The 22098-nt window shown below is 43.3% G+C and overlaps 1 protein-coding gene across 2 annotated transcripts in view; it reads right to left on the reverse strand.

Moving 5' to 3' along the window:
• Positions 1–22098, reverse strand: part of KCNMB2 (potassium calcium-activated channel subfamily M regulatory beta subunit 2) — a 236348-nt gene that overhangs the window by 65501 nt on the left and 148749 nt on the right. Inside the window, exon 1 of one of the 2 annotated variants that reach the window (XM_073359329.2) lies at positions 12962–14083. The exons of the other annotated variant lie outside the window; for it this stretch is intronic. The gene's annotated coding sequence lies outside the window, so the exon portion shown is untranslated. Of the gene's footprint in view, positions 1–12961; positions 14084–22098 lie in introns of those variants that run through there. 2 annotated transcript variants of the gene reach the window in all.

A 22098-nucleotide genomic window follows, 5' to 3' on the forward strand; every position in this document is an offset into this window, starting at 1 on the left:
TAAAAGATATTAACTCACCCCTTATCTCTCTAATAGCAGTCGGGTAGCAATTAGACACAGATGTAATAAAGTTCCACACACAAAGTCCCAAGCCGAGAACTCTGGGCAGGCACCAATTGGCACTTCAGTCCATTTGCCAGACACCCCAGAGAGACCTGGGTTTTCATTGTTTTTTCTTTTCTTTCACATTGTCATACCGAAACAGGGATAGCAGCCTAAAACACTGAACTAAAATAAAACCTCTAATGTGGGAGTTGGGGTTATTTATGTAGGAAGAGGTAGCTAATATTTTCAGCCTGTGCAGTGCAATCCAGTAGCAGATGGTTAAGGATTTAAGTAATGGAGGTCATTTCTCATCTATTAGATATTTTCTTCTGTTGATGCCCGATTTTCCTACAAGCCTCGAAGTCCAAATCCACTCAGAAAATACATTATGGGGAGGTGTGGAAGCATTGAACAAGGCATTTATAATCCCATTTCTTCAGGGTAAATTCTGCTCTCATTGACATAATCTCATCAATAGAAACTCTACTTGTTTCCCAGGGTAAGAACAAAAGTTGGCCCATAATTTGGGGCTCATTGAGCTTCCAGTGCAAAACAAGGGAGATAGTGTCTCAGTTACCAGTGAGTCAGAGAGTCTCAGTTGTCAGTGCCCTTTTCAAAATTTCAACCTGAACTTCAGGAAAGAGTAGAACCACAGCCTCATCCAAAGCCCACTGGAGCCCATAGAAAGGAGTGAATCATAAGTGCTCCAGTGCAATGCACAGACCCAGGAGGTTCTAAGACTTCAATCAGACTTTTGGGGGATAGTCCAAACTGAGCATTAAGTACAAACTCTGTGAAGTTGGCCAAGTACCAACCAGCTCGCTTTTATTAGTCTCTCTGAAATAGCCATTTTTTATTTATATGATAGCCTAGAAGAACATAATGCTGTACAGAATCCATCCCACTTCCAAAAGCAACTGAAAGACCAAGATATAATCATTTATAATCATTTATCTTACTGCTTTATATAGACACAATACATGATGGCGTGGGATGGCCGTGTAACTCACAAGTGGAGAAGCTTTGTAATTTGTCACGTGGGTATCACCTCTGAATAGGCTCACCTTCATATGCACACCCATATATTTATAAAAGTTTTAGGTGCCTCAGTTTTGGGTGCCCGGCTTGGGACACAACTTAAAGGGCCCTGATTTTCAGTAGGCAGCTGCTCTGTGTGTGTGTATGTATGTAATGATACAGAGACATATTTCAAAACCTTGACATATGTGTCTATAGTTTTAGTCTTCATCGAGGTTTTGACGTGTGTCTCTATTTTATTACTTTTACATACACACACGGCTTTTATTAAAATATAGTTAAAGCAAAGAAAAGGGCAGAGGTTTGAATATTTTAAAAAGTAAAAATACAAACAAAGCAGAATTTTTTTTTAAAATAAACCCTATCTTTGCTCCCTGCCATCCCTCCAAAGCACCCACTAATAATTTGGTAGAATCATGTTGTGCACATCATTGCTATGTATAACTGTGATCTCATAATAGTTCCTCTTGTTTTCCCTCCTTCTCCCCTGACACTTTTTATGATATCTGTGCCTTGAGCCTACCATGAGCTCTAGGCAGGTGGCCACTCTGTGCCTGCCTGGAGCCCCATTGACTTCAAAATGGGGTCTACATGGGTGAGAGATTGACCATTAGATAATACACACTTTGGAGGTAGGGTTTGTGGGTTTTTTCATGTGTTTGCACAGCACTTAGCACAGTGAGATCCTAACTGAGGCCTTTAAGCACAGCTACAATGTAAATAAGGTGGTCAGAACCTTGCAGCACTGGACATTTTCTTTGGTGTATTTTTTGCAAGCTTTCCCTTAATTTAAGTCATGTACAGCATGGCATGTAATATGATGATAGGTGTTTCTTTTAGCAATACTGATAATCATTAAAAACTGAATTTGTCCCATGGCTATTATATGGCGTGTGAGAGTGAGGGAGATTGTGCATTAAGAACATACTTTAATAATTTCTCCTTTCCCCATGAGTCCCCAAACACTAACTCATTCTCTACTCTGAGAGCAAAAGCCCAAGTGACCCAGATGTAGTGAACACAGATATCAAGGAGGTAGTTTCCTTAGCAACAGGAACCATATGAAAACATCCAGAACATCTTCTGTCCCCTGCTTGCTGTCCCTTGCTGTTGTGGCTACAAGCAGCAGAGGTTAAGGCTCCTCCTTGAATTTTTAAGGCGACAATGTGGTATAGTGAAAAGCAGAAATAGCCTTGTTGTTTGCAAACTCAGCTGCTGCTGCTGCCTCCCATTTGCTGAAATAAAGTTACTTCCATTGTATTGTTACTGAATACTGACAGCACCCGTAAATGAAGCCAAGGGGCAGATCCTGGGCTGGTATAAGCAGAAATTCATGGAGCTATGGTGATTTACACTACCTGAGGATCTGGCCCTTGGGCTATGATCCAAGGCGCTTCCAATCTAGACTAGATCAATAGTGGCAATACAGCTCACCAAGTGATGACGCAGCCTTGGAGTGGTGGGAAATTCTTGCAGTACTCACTGTCGAAACACTTCAAAGAAGATCATGTTTTAAGGAGGAATTGGAAGGAGCAGGAAGTCATTTAGCACATGAGAAGAGAGGCATTTTCAACCATTTGGCAAAGCACAAGGTCGATATGTAAAATAATGTGTACAGTAACTTGAAAGTTTTATGCCATTTTTATCTGTGTACTGCACTTTTAAATGTCCTGGTCCATTGACACAGCAGCCATTTTGTACAGAGTTGCTGCAGTCTACTATGCAGGAAACACATACGCTGACTGCACTCTTGTTCCGTATTGTTGTTTGACTTTTATTTTAGAATAAGGCTGTCAGACTGAACATATTGTGCTTTGCCCTTTGTGCACATGTAAGGCCATAGAAGAACTGGGCAGAAAAGGATGCCACTGATTTCAGTCTGTCAGTATATAACCAGAAGGCCCAGACCTCTGGATAGGTAAATTCACCTGATGGAGCTTATTAAACAAACCAGTTCTGCAGGCTATGAGATGTGAATTATTCTCCGCAGCTGACCCAGCCAAATCAGGTCTGAAGTGTTACCAGAAGCTGGTCCAGAGCCAGTTTTTACAGTCAGTTATGACAGTGCAGCAGGTTGAGCATATTTGGGGTGAACTGAGGCAATATGTGGAACATCCCAAAGTTAGCAATGATACCTTGCCTATTGGAATGAGATAGAACATCAGAAAAAGATGAGGCATTCAGGAGGAAAAATTGAGAGCTGCTCAGCAGACCAAGGCAGAGAGACAGAGCAATCCCCAGCCAGCCACACCACAGACAGCATGAAGAAACCAGCTGACAGAGGACAACAACCTTGCAGCTCAAGAGGGTAGATAGGAGAGAACTGAGGTATGCACAGAGTCAGAGTAGTGTGAGCAGATTCAAAGAGGGAGAGAGTGACAGTCAGAACGGCAGGCGGGAAAGATCATTTTAGCAGTTGTGTTTTGTATGGAGAGCAGTGGGTGGAAGGGTGAAATGCCTGGAGATCAGCAAGGAGGACATTTGCAGAGGCATGAGGTGACCAAGGGGGGATGGGAAGAAAGGGCATATTTGGGAGACATTGTGAAGGAGGAAGTGATGGTGGTGAGGGGCCCCTCTGAGAGCCCTCTATTTTCTCTCCCAGACTTTACCCCCAGCTGAAAAGGCTTGGGTGTGGGTCCTTGTGAGGCCCATGAGTGCCACTGAAAGCACTGGCCACACAGAAAGCCTTAATCCCACCACAGGGTTTGTCACATTCCTATGTTTTGTCAGGCTGGGGAGCATGGGAGCCACAGCCATGCACTGTGCTGACACTCCCCTACCAGACCAGTTTATATTTTAATCTTTTAGCATCACCAGTGACAATGAATAATGTTCTACATTTAAACATCTAGCCCCAAAGTGCTTCACAAGCCACGATATAAAGAATCTCCAGCAGGTAGTGTTTTCTAGGGTGTAAGATTGCAGCCAGTGAACACTGAACTCAAGAAGCATAGAATTTAGACCATGCTCTTAGGATAAGTAACAGGACATCATCCCAAAACCCTCAACATCAAACAGTTTAATCCTGGGTTTATCTGAAGAGATAAAATGAGCCTATCAGGATGTGCGCCGGTGGTACCACACTGTCTAGTTGTATTCAGACTCATGCTCAAACCACTAATCCTCTACTTGAATACAAATATGTTCTAATAAACTTTATTGAATTAGAGCAGCTATTCAAACTAACACACAGATGATACGAAGACATATCACTAGATGAGTTCTGGATTACTCTATACCAACGTTTGTTAACGATAACCCACAGAAACCAATTTCCTGGCTATGAGGAGACTAGGAACCACTGAAATGAAAAGGAGGGTGCCTTTCATTTATCAGTGATCCCACACACAGGTCGTAATCTCTCTGGTTATTTGTGGCTTGAATCTACTGCAGAATATTACATTCTGTAATAATGAACTGAAATTTCAACTTTCATATTGTGAACCACATTAAGTGTGGTGAAAATACCCACCACTATCCTGTATATTCTTTCCACATGGCAAGCATTCACATGAAAGCTGTAGACACTTGAGTGTGACCAGATATTTAAAGCTAGTGCCCACAAGACTAGCAAATAATCATGCTTTTTTGGTGACCTCTTTGCAGGGTGTAAGAGGTGTCTTACTGGCCAGCCACGCTGGTAGAAGCAGTGTTCACATTTAGCTGGGGAGAAACTTTGATCTGTTTTCCTGGCTGGAGTTTGCTACTGCTAGCTTTGCGGGTCTGTTTGCGTGGGGGGAATGGGGACACCCTTATAATCTGAAATCGGATCCGATTCTGTGCACTGGGCTCTAGGCAGCTCTTCTGTTCAAATTCTGCCTGCTCTGTGGCTTCCTGTGTCAGACATGCTTTATTATACTCTGCCCCTCATCTTGATACCAGTTATTTACTTGTATCTTTCAAGCTCCAGCCTACAATGAAATCAAACAGTTTGGGTCCCAGATATAAAGAGAGATAACAGGTATAGGATTTGCTATGCAAATGAGAGGATGTAATGCTACAGTGGGCATGACTATACTACGGTCTGCTGTAAGTCACAGAGCTTCAAGCAGATTCAGAATAAGCTGTAAATTATGCAGGTAACCAGAAGTACTGAGTCTTTTCTTCTGACAAACCTAAATCGTAAGTGCTTATTTATTACACACGACAGCAGGCCTGTCTGTACCTCCAAGAGCTAGATCATCATACACTTCAATCCCTGAATGGAGGGTGCTCAGCCTCTTGCAGGATTGGACAGTGGAAGCAGGCAAACTTTATACAGACGTGATCCCACGCTTATTGTGCCCTGGTCAATTGTTGTGGCTTCAAACGCTCTGAAGCACTTACCATTTCAATAAAACTGAAGCCCTTCTTTTCAAGGGGTGGGTGGTTATTTTTTATGGATCAGGAGATTTTGCTTTTCACTATTATTGTTAGAGTTGATTACATTTTTAGCATGGTCGCCCAGTTATGAGGGGATGGATACTTTGAACCAAATCCTGAAAAAAAGAAAGATAGCCTTTTAAAAGTAGTATCCATTTTATAACCATCATTAAGGGATGGCATGAAGTAATATTTTCTACTTGTTCTGACCTAGGACTCAGAACATCTGGGTTCTATTTTCACCTCTTTCACTAGCTCATTTTATGATTGTAGGGAAATCACAACCTGTCTCTCTGCCTCACTTTACCCTCCTCCAGTGTAGGGATAATAGCAACTGATAGTGGTGTCACGTGGCTTGACATTTGTACAGCTGTTTCAAATCCTTGGTAAAAAGCTGTAATAGAAGACATTTTTAACATATGGGCCCAAGAACATTTATGAGTTAGCTTTTGGCCTTAGGGATGTTATTACATGTATGAGTCTACTAATAGATTATAATATCCTGATGTGCATGTTTTCATGATTAAAGATAGGTCTATTTTAATGGGGAATTTAAGCAGTTTGTAAGCCATTTAATCACATTGGACAAGAGAACAGCAGCAGTCACACCATAGTTAAAACTGAAGCTTGCTCTCCACTTGAGATCTGATTTTCAACCCCCCACAGCCTCTCCAAAAAAAGAAACAAATCTTTCTGAAAACCTGCAAGTTGTAATTCCCTCAGGGTAGAGATTTTATGGCAATCTTGGGAAAAGTCGGACAGAGTTTTAAAGTTAAAAGTGTTTTGAAAACATGACTGTAGGTCACTGTAACAGAGTCCGGTGTCACCTTAAAGACTAACAGATTTATTTGGGCATAAGTTTTTGTGGGTAAAAAACCCCACTTCTTCAGATACAGGAGAGTGTCTGCTTACTGAGCACCCCCTTGTGGCCAGAGGTGGCTATGCAGGCACCCTGCCACAGTGAGCCCCCTCAAGAATTCCACATAGTCTCTTTTGTGGCCAACAGCACCCCCTCCCAGGACTGATTTAACAGCAGAAATCGATAAAAATATCCTCAGGGTCCTTAATAACAGAAATGGTTCAAGCAGTCATCCGGGTCTCCCCCAGTAAAGTCTCTCACCATAAAAACCAGAAGTTCATACTCCACCCTAGTTCTTCTGTCACACACACAGAGTTCTTCCTCTATTCTAATCTGCTCCATTCAAAGCCACCAGTCCAGGCTCTTGCTAGCTGGAGCTCTGCCCTGAGTTTCCTTCTCCTTCCAGCCTCAGCCTACAGCTTCCAAACCGTCTTCCCCACAGGAACCTTTCTTAATCCCTGCAGTTTCCTGAACTTTATAGGGAATTAATTGATCCAGCTCAGAAGTGCCTCTTTAGTAATCAGAATTGGCTAGCTCCAGGCTCTCCAGCCCTTGAGGGGCAAGCCACCCGATACACTTTTTGCAAATACATTCTACTGCTAATAGCTTGGCTGAGAAACACCAACTTTGGTTTTGTTGACGTTGTGGAGAAGTTCCCTTTGGGAGGAGACGGGAAAGGGTTAAAATGCACATCGAATTGTTTTTAAGTGTATACAGAGAGCATCATTTATAAAAATTAACTAGCCTTATTCTGACTCCAGCTTCTTGGCTGAATCAGAGGCTGGATGCATGGACTGGAGGACAGGAGACCAAGAGGATATATGGAAGGGCAGGAGTCCAGTAAGGTGTATGGAAATGGAAATAAGGGGCAAGGGAGTACATGGATTAGGGGTGATGGACTGGGGGAGGCACCTGGAAGGATGGCATGGAGTCTTACTTCCTGGTCTCAGAATGAGAAAGCTTTAGGGGACAAGAGAAGCAGATTTCAGGAGGTGGGGGCAGGACACTAGTGGGTCATGGAATGGGGAACAGAAGGGGATTGCTGGAGCATAGAGAAGTGGTGGGTAGTTGAGGCATAGAATGGGGCAGGTTGAGAGAGGGCATAGAAGGGAGTGCTGCAATCTACTGAGCCATGGAAGGGGACAGGGAAAGGCAGAGTGCTTACCTTTATACATATGGATCTTTTCACCTCTATACCTTCCATAATCCCCTCCTTGTCCTGCTAACATCTGGAGGAGAGGAGCCCTGCTTTGGTGGGAATCATGAGAGCTGCTGGGAGCAGCAGAGTTCCTCTTTTCCAGACAGCACATCCCTCCCCAATTAAAACTTCCAGCACTCATGAAAAACAGGGAAATTCATAAACCCAAAACTTCATTAAGGAATAATTAAGGTGGAAAATGTGTATCAATGGAGACCACCTAATGGCCAGAAAGTGTCTTATAATTTCCACAGAATAATTCTTCTACTTCAAAAACATGAAAATCTGGAAGTGAGCATTGAAGGGATCAAGCCACTTCTCTTATGCTATATAATTTTCCTTCCTTTATTCTCATTCACATTATATCTTCCCACTTGATCCTTTATAATTTACACACGAGCCAGCATGACAAAATGGAGAATAACTGGCTAGGTGGTAATACTTCTGAAAAAGGTCAGGGGGTTATAGTGGATCACAAATTGAATTTGAGTCAACAATGTGGCGCAGCTGTGAAAAAGGCTAGTATCATTTTGGGGTGTATTACTAGGCTTGTTGTATGTAAGACATGGGAGGCAATTGTCCTGCTCTACTCAGGACAGGTGAGAACTCAGCTGGAGGACTGCATACAGTTCTGGGTGCCACTCTTTAGGAAAAATGTGGACAAATTTGGAATAATTCAGAGGAAAGCAACAAAAATGATAAAACGTTTAGAAAATCTGAACTATGAGTAAAGGTTAAAAAATGGACACATTCATTCTTGAGAAAAGAAGATCAGGGGTTGTGGGGGGATGCACCTGATAACAGTTTTCAGATATGTTAAGGGCTGTTATAAAAAGGATGGCTATCAATTGTTCTCCATGTCCACTGAAGGTAGGGCAAGAAGTAATGGGCTTAGTCTGCAGCAAGAGAGATTTAGGTTAGAGATTAGGGAAAACTTTCTAACTGTAAGGGAATTTAAGCTCTGGAATAAGCTTCCAAGAGCCGTTGTGGAATCCCCATCATTAGAGGTTTTTAAGAACAGGTTAGACAAACATCTGACAGGGATGGTCTAGGTTTACTAGGTCCTGCTTCACCACAGAGGGTTGGACTTGCTAGCTTCTCATGATCCCTTCCAGCCCTAGATTTCTATGATTCTATAAGAACATATTATACATCTGAAGAAATAAACAAGACTAACATGTTGTAAAATCCCATTTTAACTAAAACAAAACTGGTACATAAATTAATTGGTAAACATTATGGGTCAGATTTTCAAAAGTTCTCAGTGTTGGCCCAACTCTTCTCAGATTAAAGTCAATTGTAAAGCTCCCATTGACTTAAGTGGGAGCAGAGTTAAACCTCACCCTAAGTGCCAGTTAGCACAGTCCTCTATACTCCCATAAATATTAAACCCTACAGGCCAGCTCCTCAATTGAGGTAAATCAGCATAGCTCCATTGACTTGTATATATCCAAAGCACATTAAGGAGACAACATTAAGGCCAGGTAGGGAGAGATTTACTTGCCTGGAGTAAGTGGAGGGAAGGAGGGATAAATGGCATGAGTGAAGTGGATGCATCCTTTTGGTGTTTGTTTAGAGATTGATCCAGTAAAGAACTTAAGCATGTGTTTAACTTTAAGTCCATGAGCAGTCCTATTAAAGTCAATGGCATGACTCTTCAACTTAAAGTGAAGCATATTCCGAAATGCTTTGTTGGATTGGAGCATTAGACATTTTCATACTTTTGATTTTCACTGAAGTGTGAAAATTATTCAGTGGAAATTAAAAGACACTTTCTGGTGGCTCCACTGACACACACTTCCCACTTGAACTATTTCCCAATGTTGTGTTTTGTTTACAAATGACTATTAAATCCACACTCTACTTACAGTAGTTGAGACAGTCTTGTAACCAACCTATGACTAAAACCAGCAATATTTAAGCACTTTTAATGGACACTTATGGGTAACACTCAGGTGCATGGAAATCAATGGGTGTTTTGCCATCGACTCCAGTGAAGCCAGGATTTCACTCTAGATGTCTAAGACTAAAGAGATCCCAGTAAAATGCATTTTTACCTTTGTGTTTACTATAATATCATCTGTGCTGTAGACCTTTAGTTTAATGCACAGTGAAGTGCAGGGTCAATCTACTTAGCAGTCAATATAATGATGCACAGTGTAGCAGCAAGGTGCACTGAGTTTGCCTCCGCTAACAGTTTGGAGGGTAAAGTGTGAGGTGGTGTTGTTGAGAGTGGCTCATATCCCTTGATTAATAGCTTTCAGCACTTGCAGCTGCATAGCAGAGAATGCTAGCTGCATGTCAAGAAGATTCACGAGCTACAGGGCACAATTCAAATTGCTCTGAGTGAGAGGTGATGTGGAGCTGTACTGCCCCAGTGGGAGCACCAGAAACATTGTGTGGGGTACCCTTGGGAGCTTTCCAGTGCACAGGGGCAGCCTGACCATGACCACCATGCTCCCCTTTCTCCTCCCCGCTCCTCAACACCCTACTTGGGGAGCCTGGCAACCAAAGGGGCATTAGCAGTATGCCATCCTTGAACTCATTTGTACCTGGCCTTTGGCCAGGAGTTCAGGGGAGGGAAAGTCCTTTGTGTCTCACCTTCCTGCCTGCCCAATTTTGAAGGATCTAAGCACAATCTGGCCTTTAGTATATTTATCTACCAATTGACTGGCAGATATAAGAAAAAAATGACAGAATGTTGACATCATTCACTCGGCATTTTTAAATGGAACATCCCAACAACACACAACATACTGTTGAAAAGGAGGTTACATCAGGGCTTCTAACAGTAAGTCTGCAAGGCAAAGTTTAATACTGAGCCGCACAGATTCTCTCCGTGGTCCTGAAACTTGGCCTATAGAGTCACACAGAGAAAGAGCAATTCCTCTCTGACCAATTAAAAAAGTTTACAAGGAAACAGAGACTTTTACCAGATTTGAGGGAGTAGGGGCTCTGGGGCCTTCCTGTTGCCTTTCCCATTCCCTTGTTCCTTTCCTCTCCTGAGCCACATGTTGAAACAACCATCCTTCCACTGGAAGAGCATTGGCTTTGGTCTCCCTCCACAGCCCATTGACGCAATTCTTGGGTCAGCCAGAGGAGGTTGTTCAAGAATGGACTTGCACCCCCAAATCATGCCGAGCATTGAGTCTGCTGCCTTCCAGAACAGGCGAGGGAATGAGTTTGGTCCCAAATTCAGATCACCAGCATGGGTATCCAACATGCTGCATCCTCTGGACTATTTAGGATGACTCTGCCACTTGATCAGTCTCAAATGATTTTTATTTGGGGTTAATTTCCTATTAAACTGAAATGTGCAGAGCGACCATTTTGTACAAGGATTCAGATTATTTGGTGAAGCAATGCAGTTGCATAATGTGCTGAGGCACCATAGTGAGGAGCATGGTGTAAACTCTAGTGTGAATTTAAACGATCATTAGGGCAGGAAAGAAAGCTCTGAAGGCTGAAGGTAGCAAAGTCCTGTCAATGCCATCTGCCTGGCAAAGTGACTGCCACCAAATAATAGAGTTCCTCTAAAAGTCACACTCCCTTCTTGCAGGACAGGTGGGATTCTGCAGTCGGACTGTAGGGAATATGATCGGGAGATATTTGTATGGCCGTTCCATAAGTTTCCCCAGCAGCTGGACTCAGGGCACAGCGACAGAAGCCAAATGAGCACAGAATAGCCACATTTCTCAGAAATTCCATTTTTAAACTGGATCTAAATTTATATTTACACAAAACACCATAATGAATGTATGTAGTTGTGCTGCAATAATCTATCATGTAAAAAATACTAATCTGCCATTCCAGAATCAGTACACTCTCTAACAACACACATTTCCCTGATAGACCTCAATGGCTCAGAAGCAGCTGCAATCTTTAATTGGCAACTGATTCTCTTCACAGTTCCCCCACCCCCAACTTTATTTGTATTAATCCTACCCTAGGGATTTACACAGCAGACCAGACTCGAGTGGCATCAACTTTCATTATCTGCAAAAAACAATTTTTAGACCACTGTTAACCACCCCACAATGCCCACAATGCTCCCCAAAATTCACAAGCAGAACCAGCATTCAGATAATGTTAAGGGTAAAGATCACAAAGCACAGCAGTTTTAGATACTAGTTTTTCAGCCACGGAGACTTGTTTTTTTCCCCGGTAAATGTCACCATGAGCCAATGAGTAGGCTAGGCCTCCTGGATAAATAGGCATGATGTTGAGAGTCAAGAAACCTGGATTCTAAACCTAACTCTGACCCTGACCAGGTGAATGATGTTAGACAAGGCGCTTAACCTCTCTATGCCTCAGTTTCCCCATGTAAAATGGAGTTTCCTCACCTAATGTGCTTTGATATTCTCAGATAAAAGCACTGTGTAGGGGCAAGGTATTATTTATGTCCCTGCAAGTTGTTCACCCACAGTTTAAAAAGAATGGAAAGCATTTGGTAGAATAACCAATCTCCAGGACAAAATCTCCAGGAATAGCAAAGCTCTTGTAGGATAGGACTGAGCTTTAGTAGCAAATGTGGGCACGGAAGTTTGTGCTTTGTTTGTAGTAAGTCTGCGTTTAGCTATTGCTCTCTCAGTCTTCTCTCTTTAACGTTCACTGTAGGCCGCACCCATTCAAAATGATAAAGCACATAAAAACTCAGGCAAGCAAGCTCCAGTAACCCACAATATCCATGAAACTGCAATCCTGAAAGTCTCTTAACTTGCTGCTCTGACACCATTACCTTGCCTGATGTACCTGAGAAGTGCAGCAAATCACTTTGTATAAATCCTTGCACTGATCTCAGAGTCTTTCAGCATACCTAGACACAAAAATATCAAGTTAAGAAGAGAGTGGCAGTGAATAAATGATGGGCTTTCAGCCAAATCCTGAAATTTCCTTGAGTTTGTCTCATGGTGCCAAAACCAGCTTTTTTGTCTATAAGTGCTTGTCATAACACTTCATTATTCCATATGTTGTTTTCAATCACTATCAATCTACATATTTTGGATAATACTCTCTCCAAATGGGAGTTCTATAGTCTATTCTAATTCAAAGACCTTTTTTAGTGGTGATAAACCTTACAATCTGCATTACTAAAATATTATTACCTTAAGCTTTTCATTTCAGCCCATAAATGCTGCCACCGGCTAATTTCATTCGTGAGATGAGAGAGTGTAATTTATGTAACAAAACGGTACTTGAAATTATTTGCCTATAAAATGTCCTTCACTTGAATCCCTGACTAACAACCTTGTTAGCATTAGCCTCTTCCCAAATGTTAACACTTCAGGAATTCTTCTTCCAAAACACACGTAACAGTAAAGCCTACATTTGTTCTAACACACTTTAATCTTCATTCGCAGACACGTCATGCTGGCCAGTCTAACTCTCAGATACATTTCTTATTTCATACATTTCAATATATCCTGCAATTTAAGCCAACTTTTAATTGATCAAGTTACCTTAGCAACAGTGGACTCTCTGTTCCCAGTATGGAGATTTCAACTGGATCTGACAAAAAGATTTTTCCTTTAATTTACATACTTCTGTAGTTTTCACCTTTGAGAAAATAACTTATTTTCAAGAGGGAGATTTCCATAAATCTTGTCTCTCGATGTCTGTCTTGGAATATTTTTCACTTTTCTTACAGTTCCAAGGGTGTTTAATTATTATTTTTTTAGGTGGAAAGGAAAAATACCAACATGTTCAGTAATTTTCCTAAAATGAGCAGTCAGAAGTCGCTGGGTGAGAAGACCCTCTGTTGAATAAAGTAAGTCTAAAGAACTGAGCTTCCCACATGCAAACTTTATTTTACAGAGCTCCTTATTTTTGCCACGTTTTTTAAAACTCCTCTTCTTATCTGCTCTGTTTACACATCTTCGGCTGACTGAACTGTTCACATGTTTCATGGACATTATGGTAATTCCCATTAACATCAGGAAACTTCGGGTTTGTGCTGGATAAGTGCATTTTATGTCACTTTGCAAAATTCTTCACTTTTGCCTGGTACTTGGAGAAAAACTGTGTAGAAGTCGGAAACAAAACCAAGGCTTATTGACAAAACTTTGGACATTGACACATTAGGATAATTGACGAAAGCTGTTGATGCTGAATATAGTGTAGTTTCTGCATTCAGCCAATTTTGAACTGGTTTTGTGGAAGTTAGAATCCTGATCCATTCAGTCCAATGCCAGACATGCAGAGATAAATCGGAAGAAGACACCTTTTCTTCTGACACAATCTTTACTTTTAGAAATACCAAGGCTGCAGCAAAGCAGATATGCAGATGCTTCTCCAGTACTCGCTTGACACTGCATCTTCTTATTCATTCCTGTATGGAAATAGGGGCTTTTAAGTCTTTTCTTCTGTTGCCTCCATCTGGAGCCCTTCGTCCTTGGTTGGTATTTGTTTTTCTGAATCAAGAGTGCTCCAGAGAAATTCCCCCATTTGTCTAAATCTGTTAACTGATTCCACACAAAATGCACTCGCTAATTTGCTTCTGTGGCAAAAATAAAAACTGTCCTCACTGGCAGGAGAAATGCATGGTCCACAATTGGTTGTGATGGGATCTTTCCCCCTCTGTTTAAAATGTAAGGTCTCATGAATTAAGAAGATACAATGTGTCTAGATCTTATACCAGTCAGACTCTGATTCATCAGGGAGTCTCCTTGGTAACTAGCTGTTCCTCTCTGATGATTCGTGTTATAAAAAAACTCTCTCAATTTAAAGATAAAATACAGTGAAAGGAGAAAGAGGAACTATACTATATATATGCATTAGAAAGACACACATACATAATATGTAGGTATCTATACTGTGCATTTTCTACATGCATGTGCGTGTGAGGGGAGGAAACACTCTTTCTGTAAAACAAAGACATATTATTTGCAGGGGGGAAATATACCCACACAAATTATTGTATTTTTGCTAGAAACCCTTGCTGTGATCACTGTCTTTGCAATGTAAATAACCTCAGAAGAAAGGGTGTTGCTGTTACTGGCATTTAATGAGAGGCGTAGCAGTTTATACTGTAGCAAGCCAAATGTTTAGTCTTGTGTGAGTCTGATCACCAGTTGTAAAGATTCAGAAACACAACAATTTACTCTAGGAATAACAGCCAGATTATTGGATACTACTTGTGATCCCTGCTTTAGTCATTAGAATAGTGGCTACTCTCCCTTAGATACATAAGATGCTATTATGTGTGGTTTCAGGTTGCTAAATTTGAAAGTGTGCTGCTTTTTAAGACTATTTTTCTCTGAGAGCTCATGTTATATGAGAAAGTTAGTTCAGGGTGAGGTTAATACACACTCTGTTTAGATAATAGTTGTGTGTTTATAGTTAACAATCCACTCAAAACCATTTAGCACGCAGAAGAATAACCAAGCTGGAAAAATGTACAGTGGTAAGTACGGCTTACATTTCTCTAGTACCTTCCCTTTGAAGATCTCAAAGCGCTTTACAGACATTAAGCTGAGTTCGGTAAATATTATTCCCATTTTACAGAAGGGGAAACTGAGTCACACACTGAGGCCAATGTTTTCAAATTTGGGTGCCTAAAATTAAGCTCCTAAATCTACATTTAGAAACATAAATATGTAGCCAGATAGTCAGCATCTTTGAACATTTTGGCTTAAGAGATTTGTCCAGGGCTACAGAGGGCATCTGTGACAGAATCAGGCCTAGAACTCAGATCTTTTGACACCATATCTTATGCCTTAATGACTCCCACTTGTACAATGCATAATATCTGCAGATCTTCCAAGTTACAACAAGGTTAGCTCTTTATGAGGCCAAGTTAAACAAGACACGGTAGGGATTAATTCATCCCATTCCTCCCAAGGGGCCAACAACTCGAAGATGGTGAGAGGCTGAGAAACCTGCTTTCACTCCATTTTTCTAAAATAAATAAATAAGAATCAGAAAATCACATTTCACTTTTGTATAAAAAGCCCTATTAACAAGTTTTTTTGTAGCTTCTGACAAATAGGTGACAAAAGGAAACTTAAAACTCTGGGCCAGATCCTCAGCTGGTGCCAATCGTCTCACACCTCAAGTCTCTCTTCATGAGCCTCTCTCTCTTTCTCTTGGTGGGTTCTTATGCCTTTTCTGCACTGATTCCTGCTGCTCCCACAAATAAATAAAAGAACAAGCCATATTTCCATAATGGCTTTTATCTGAAAGGAAGCCAAAGCACTTTGAATGCTAGTTTCCGGTACGAAACTGCAGAAAAACCTGAGTGTCTCTGGATTAAGTTTAGAAGTGTGTGCAACAAGAGTGATGTAGTGGTAGGAGTCTGCTATAGACCACCGGACCAGGGGGATGAGGTAGATGAGGCTTTCTTCCGGCAGCTCACGGAAGCTACTAGATCGCATGCCCTGATTCTCATGGGTGACTTTAATTTTCCTGATATCTGCTGGGAGAGCAATACAGCGGTGCATAGACAATCCAGGAAGTTTTTGGAAAGCGTAGGGGACAATTTCCTGGCACAAGTGCTAGAGGAGCCAACTAGGGGGGGCGCTTTTCTTGACCTGCTGCTCACAAACCGGGTAGAATTAGTGGGGGAAGCAAAAGTGGATGGGAATCTGGGAGGCAGTGACCATGAGTTGGTTGAGTTCAGGATCCTGACGCAGGGAAGAAAGGTAAGCAGCAGGATACGGACCCTGGACTTCAGGAAAGCAGACTTCGACTCCCTCAGGGAACGGATGGCCAGGATCCCCTGGGGGACTAACTTGAAGGGGAAAGGAGTCTAGGAGAGCTGGCTGTATTTCAAGGAATCCCTGTTGAGGTTACAGGGACAAACCATCCCAATGAGTCGAAAGAATAGTAAATATGGCAGGCGACCAGCTTGGCTTAATGGTGAAATCCTAGCGGATCTTAAACATAAAAAAGAAGCTTACAAGAAGTGGAAGGTTGGACTTATAACCAGGGAAGAGTATAAAAATATTGCTCGGGCATGTAGGAATGATATCAGGAGGGCCAAATCGCACCTGGAGCTGCAGCTAGCCAGAGATGTCAAGAGTAACAAGAAGGGTTTCTTCAGGTATGTTGGCAACAAGAAGAAAGCCAAGGAATGTGTGGGCCCCTTACTGAATGAGGGAGGCAACCTAGTGACAGAAGATGTGGAAAAAGCTAATGTACTCAATGCTTTTTTTGCCTCTGTTTTCACTAATAAGGTCAGCTCCCAGACTGCTGCGCTGGGCATCACAAAATGGGGAAGAGATGGCCAGCCCTCTGTGGAGATAGAGGTGGTTAGGGACTATTTAGAAAAGCTGGACGTGCACAAGTCCATGGGGCCGGACGAGTTGCATCCGAGAGTGCTGAAGGAATTGGCGGCTGTGATTGCAGAGCCATTGGCCATTATCTTTGAAAACTCGTGGCGAACCGGGGAAGTCCCGGATGACTGGAAAAAGGCTAATGTAGTGCCAATCTTTAAAAAAGGGAAGAAGGAGGATCCTGGGAACTACAGGCCAGTCAGCCTCACCTCAGTCCCTGTAAAAATCATGGAGCAGGTCCTCAAAGAATCAATCCTGAAGCACTTGCATGAGAGGAAAGTGATCAGGAACAGCCAGCATGGATTCACCAGGGGAAGGTCATGCCTGACTAATCTAATCGCCTTTTATGATGAGATTACTGGTTCTGTGGATGAAGGGAAAGCAGTGGATGTATTGTTTCTTGACTTTAGCAAAGCTTTTGACACGGTCTCCCACAGTATTCTTGTCAACAAGTTAAGGAAGTATGGGCTGGATGAATGCACTATAAGGTGGGTAGAAAGTTGGCTAGATTGTCGGGCTCAATGGGTACTGATCAATGGCTCCATGTCTAGTTGGCAGCCGGTATCAAGTGGAGTGCCCCAAGGGTCGGTCCTGGGGCCGGTTTTGTTCAATATCTTCATAAATGATCTGGAGGATGGTGTGGATTGCACTCTCAGCAAATTTGCGGATGATACTAAACTGGGAGGAGTGGTAGATACGCTGGAGGGGAGGGATAGGATACAGAAGGACCTAGACAAATTGGAGGATTGGGCCAAAAGAAATCTGATGAGGTTCAATAAGGATAAGTGCAGGGTCCTGCACTTAGGACGGAAGAACCCAATGCACAGCTACAGACTAGGGACCGAATGGCTAGGCAGCAGTTCTGCGGAAAAGGACCTAGGGGTGACAGTGGACGAGAAGCTGGATATGAGGCAGCAGTGTGCCCTTGTTGCCAAGAAGGCCAATGGCATTTTGGGATGTATAAGTAGGGGCATAGCGAGCAGATCGAGGGATGTGATCGTTCCCCTCTATTCGACATTGGTGAGGCCTCATCTGGAGTACTGTGTCCAGTTTTGGGCCCCACACTTCAAGAAGGATGTGGATAAATTGGAGAGAGTCCAGCGAAGGGCAACAAAAATGATTAGGGGACTGGAACACATGACTTATGAGGAGAGGCTGAGGGAGCTGGGATTGTTTAGCCTGCAGAAGAGAAGAATGAGGGGGGATTTGATAGCTGCTTTCAACTACCTGAAAGGGGGTTCCAAAGAGGATGGCTCTAGACTGTTCTCAATGGTAGCAGATGACAGAACGAGGAGTAATGGTCTCAAGTTGCAGTGGGGGAGGTTTAGATTGGATATTAGGAAAAACTTTTTCACTAAGAGGGTGGTGAAACACTGGAATGCGTTACCTAGGGAGGTGGTAGAATCTCCTTCCTTAGAGGTTTTTAAGGTCAGGCTTGACAAAGCCCTGGCTGGGATGATTTAACTGGGAATTGGTCCTGCTTCGAGCAGGGGGTTGGACTAGATGACCTTCTGGGGTCCCTTCCAACCCTGATATTCTATGATTCTATGATGGGTTAACTGTTTGTAATCACCTCTGGGGTTGAATCCGGTAATCAAGTAGGCAGCCAGCACACTGCTTATTGTATGATATGAGGAGTGGGCATTTTTGGTAAAGCCATGGGGCAGGCCCTCTATACCTGCAAAATGGGCCATGGGATTTTTAACGTCCAGGCAGTACAAGAAGGATCAAATTATCTATGTTTGAAGGAAGAAGGGCTGAATCAAAGCTGTGGGGCTTCAGACCTTTAGTTCCAGAGAAACTAGGTATTTCAACCCAGAAGCGTAGACAACTGTGCCATCCCCTCCAGCAAGAGCCTAATACACTCAAACCTTCATTTACCAAGTCACATGGTGGACATTCATTTATCAGAATCAATTCAGTGTTCAGACAATCGAGATAATTCTCAATGCAATTAATACACGTTGCGGACATGACCTCATTTTGGATAAGTGAGGTTTTTGGATAACCATAGTTGGGCTAATCAAGATCTGACTAGACTTCCTGAATGACTGAGAACCCCAGTCAGCCCAGCACAGCCAGGGAGAAGGGGAGAGAAAGTGATAGGGGTGAGCTAATTATCTTTTCTCTCCTACTTTCTCCAAACAGACACCTAGGGACATCCCCCAAATGCCTTCTGAATTGGACAACAATCCTCAGATCTCACAGTGCTGCTGGGGCTACCATGGCAGGGCTGAAGGGGAGGGAAGGAGAACCCTCTCCCTTCCACCTTCTTTCCTTACCCTACTCTACCATGTCTTTTGGGCTGCAAGGAAGTAAAGCGTTTATTCTCCTCACATCTGCATCTGCATCCCTCGGTGGAGCCCAGGGCAGCTGGAGCAAAGATGAGTCCCTGACGGGAAGGAAGAGGAGAGGAAAGGAGAGTGGATGGGTGGGACTGATGCCCCATCTCAGTGAGAACGAAAGGGGTGAGCATGACCCGCCTCCGTGTGCCTCTGACTCTGCCTTTTTCATGCCCACTGGAGAAATCAGGAGGGCTTTCATTTTTCCAAGTGATTTATTTATGTAATTTCCCACAGTTTCCCCTAGATGGAGGTGGAGGCAGGCTGAACAGTGCCCAGGCTTGGGGTGCCAACACTCTTAGGGAGTAGCTCTGGCTCCCTTAGGCACTCATTCACTCTCCACCCCCACCACGGGAGCAACATTGGCCCTAATTATGTTCCTTTTAACTAACCTTTATTTTGACTTGCCTGCTTGAACGATATTACACCTGCCTGTGTCTGACTGACCTTCCCCAATGTCACCCAGATTTCCTCTGGCACACGTTAAATGGCAATTTGAGCGAAGTTAAAGAACATGCATTTGGTGGCAGAAAAAATGCATTGTTCTGATAACATGGTGCTGCCTTCCTCAGCTCAGATACTCTGGCCTTCAGCTATTACATTGGTAATCTGCTAAAGGAACAATATCCGTGGTGAGTTGTACACATTCCCATTAGTACAGCCTTTCAAACTGTCCCAGACTAGTACACCCACCACTGCCATGGGCTATGTCCCAAGTGGTACAGAGCCCCTTTAGTTCTCACTGCAAGCAGTGGGATGGAGCTTGGCACATCTAGCTGATCTGTCTCTCCAGGCATTTGTTCTAGGCTTATCACCATGAGCTGAGTACCTCTCAGGCATGGCACTACAAGGGGGCAAAAGTGAGAATCGAAAAGCAAATGATATTTAACTCACCAGTCAAAACAATGACTGCCAAGGGAGCAAGTCCAGTTTTGTGTGTCTGCACTAGAAAGGGGTGGGCATTCTCTTCTCCCGTGCCCAGCCGCTGTGCTGCCCTAGGGGGTTGGACACTATTTTGAGACATGAGGGAAGAATAAAGAACTCCCATTCATCTATGGACAGATGTGTCGTGCAGATTTAACAGGAAGAGGGCTCCAAAGCTGCAGCAGGATCTCACACACACTTCACTGAATGGCCTGGCACCCACAGACCAATGGGCAGTTTTAGAAACACTCTTCATTAATGAGCACATGAGCAGTTAAGGAGGGTTCCCAGTCACCCACCCACATTTTAACCTGTCACTTTCAGACCTTATATTAAAGCCACAGATATCCTATTCATAGAACCATCTGGGGCAGGTGTCCGTTTGGATAGCATTGACTCTGCGTTCGCTTCCAAGACCAACATTCTGTTGTCCCAGCAAACCAGCCTTTTCACTGTTCCACAAAGCAGCATGGTGGTGCCCTGAAAAGATGACCAATTGTTCAGGAACTTTGACAGCAAGTCAGAGGAGAGAAATCGAAAGCAAGGTGCTTATAACTTGGGCTGAGCAAAAAACAGTAATAATCTGAGCTGGTCTACGCTGGCAGCATGAGTGTCAAGGTGTCTGCCAAAGGGAACGCAAAGTGTTACAAGTTTAGGTGCTGTGGAATTGGATGCCCATCCACTGAAAACATGTTCTGTGCCCTCAGCCCTAGGTGGAAGGAGAGGGCTAAATCCAATGGGAGGTTTCTAGTTTCTTTCCTTCTCCTGGTTCTGGGCAATTGGCTCTTCCAATGATGGTTTGCAAGAAGAGGTGGTGAGGTCTTGACTGTCATCACAGGGCAGTTCACAGCTGGGTTGGGGCCAGGTTTACCGAACTTGGGGCTAGAAGCAGAACTCGAACATTTTCAGGTTTACCCAGCCTGGTTATATAGGTGCTTCAAAATCTTGAATGCCACACAGTATGCACCATCCTGAGACAAGACCTCCATGTTTCTGGGCTCCCCGAGGAGCCCCGAACTTGGCCTGATTCATCTGCTAGAACAGCTCTCCTGGACCTCTACGGAAGTTAAAAGCCTGACAATCACTGTCCTTATCGGAAGGTTGGCAGCAGCATGTACCCCCATGCTCACAAGCTCCCCATGCTTTCCGGGTGCACCGACACTGTTGGTTCATTCCTGGCTATCTTTACATTCCTTGTCCGCACCACACACCCATGAACCCTTTTATTCAGCAATAACTGAACCCACAGCAGTGACTCTCTTCTCAGACAGTCTGGGGAGGTTGGAAGCAAGCGGCTATGTAGTGGTCTTTCCCTGAGTGGGTAGATAAAGGAGGAGGAGAGCACAAGGAACCGCGGCCCACCTACCCACACCCACCCCTAAAAAATGAGAGGGCACAATTGCAGTCTCTGTGTTTAGGGGAGTGCTGGATTGGCTCCCTGGGGTTCAAACCACTCTGAAGAGCTGGCTGCATAATGGGCAAACGGCATTGTAGCTACTTCACTCTGGCCTGGAGAGAAGGCCAGGTGCTCTGTGGTGGGGGAACAGGCTGCATCGTGTACTGGGAATGGCAGAGCTTGCATGCGTTCTGTAAGCACTCTGCCCTGACCAGGCCAGGGCCTTGCCGGCTCAATACAGACCATAGAGACCAGGCAGAGTTGGGGTTGGTATAGCTATTGCTGCAGTGCAGCAGCAGAATGATTGTTAGATGATTTGGGAGTTGAATTAGTGGGCTAGATCCTGGAGCTAGACTGATTTACACCTGCTGAAGATCTGCAGCAATACTTTGGAGGGAGATTTAATTTCTTATTATACATTTTAATCATTGGGATGTGAATTAGGGCTTAGAATAGGCACTGGGAGGAATCAAAATAAGTAATGAAATCTCCGTGCTGCCTTTCATTTGTTAAAACGGGAGTTAATACTTAAACATTCCTCTATTTTCTTATTTTCTTTCCTGGGTCCTTTTGGGTAAAAGTTAATATTTTTAATAAAAATGAGCTTAAGCTCAACTTCATCTCTCTTCTGGCAGCTTGTTGCTTTTTGGGGAAATCAACCA

Source organism: Lepidochelys kempii, chromosome 9 (assembly GCF_965140285.1).
Source record: "Lepidochelys kempii isolate rLepKem1 chromosome 9, rLepKem1.hap1, whole genome shotgun sequence".
NCBI classification, from domain to species: Eukaryota; Metazoa; Chordata; order Testudines; family Cheloniidae; genus Lepidochelys; species Lepidochelys kempii.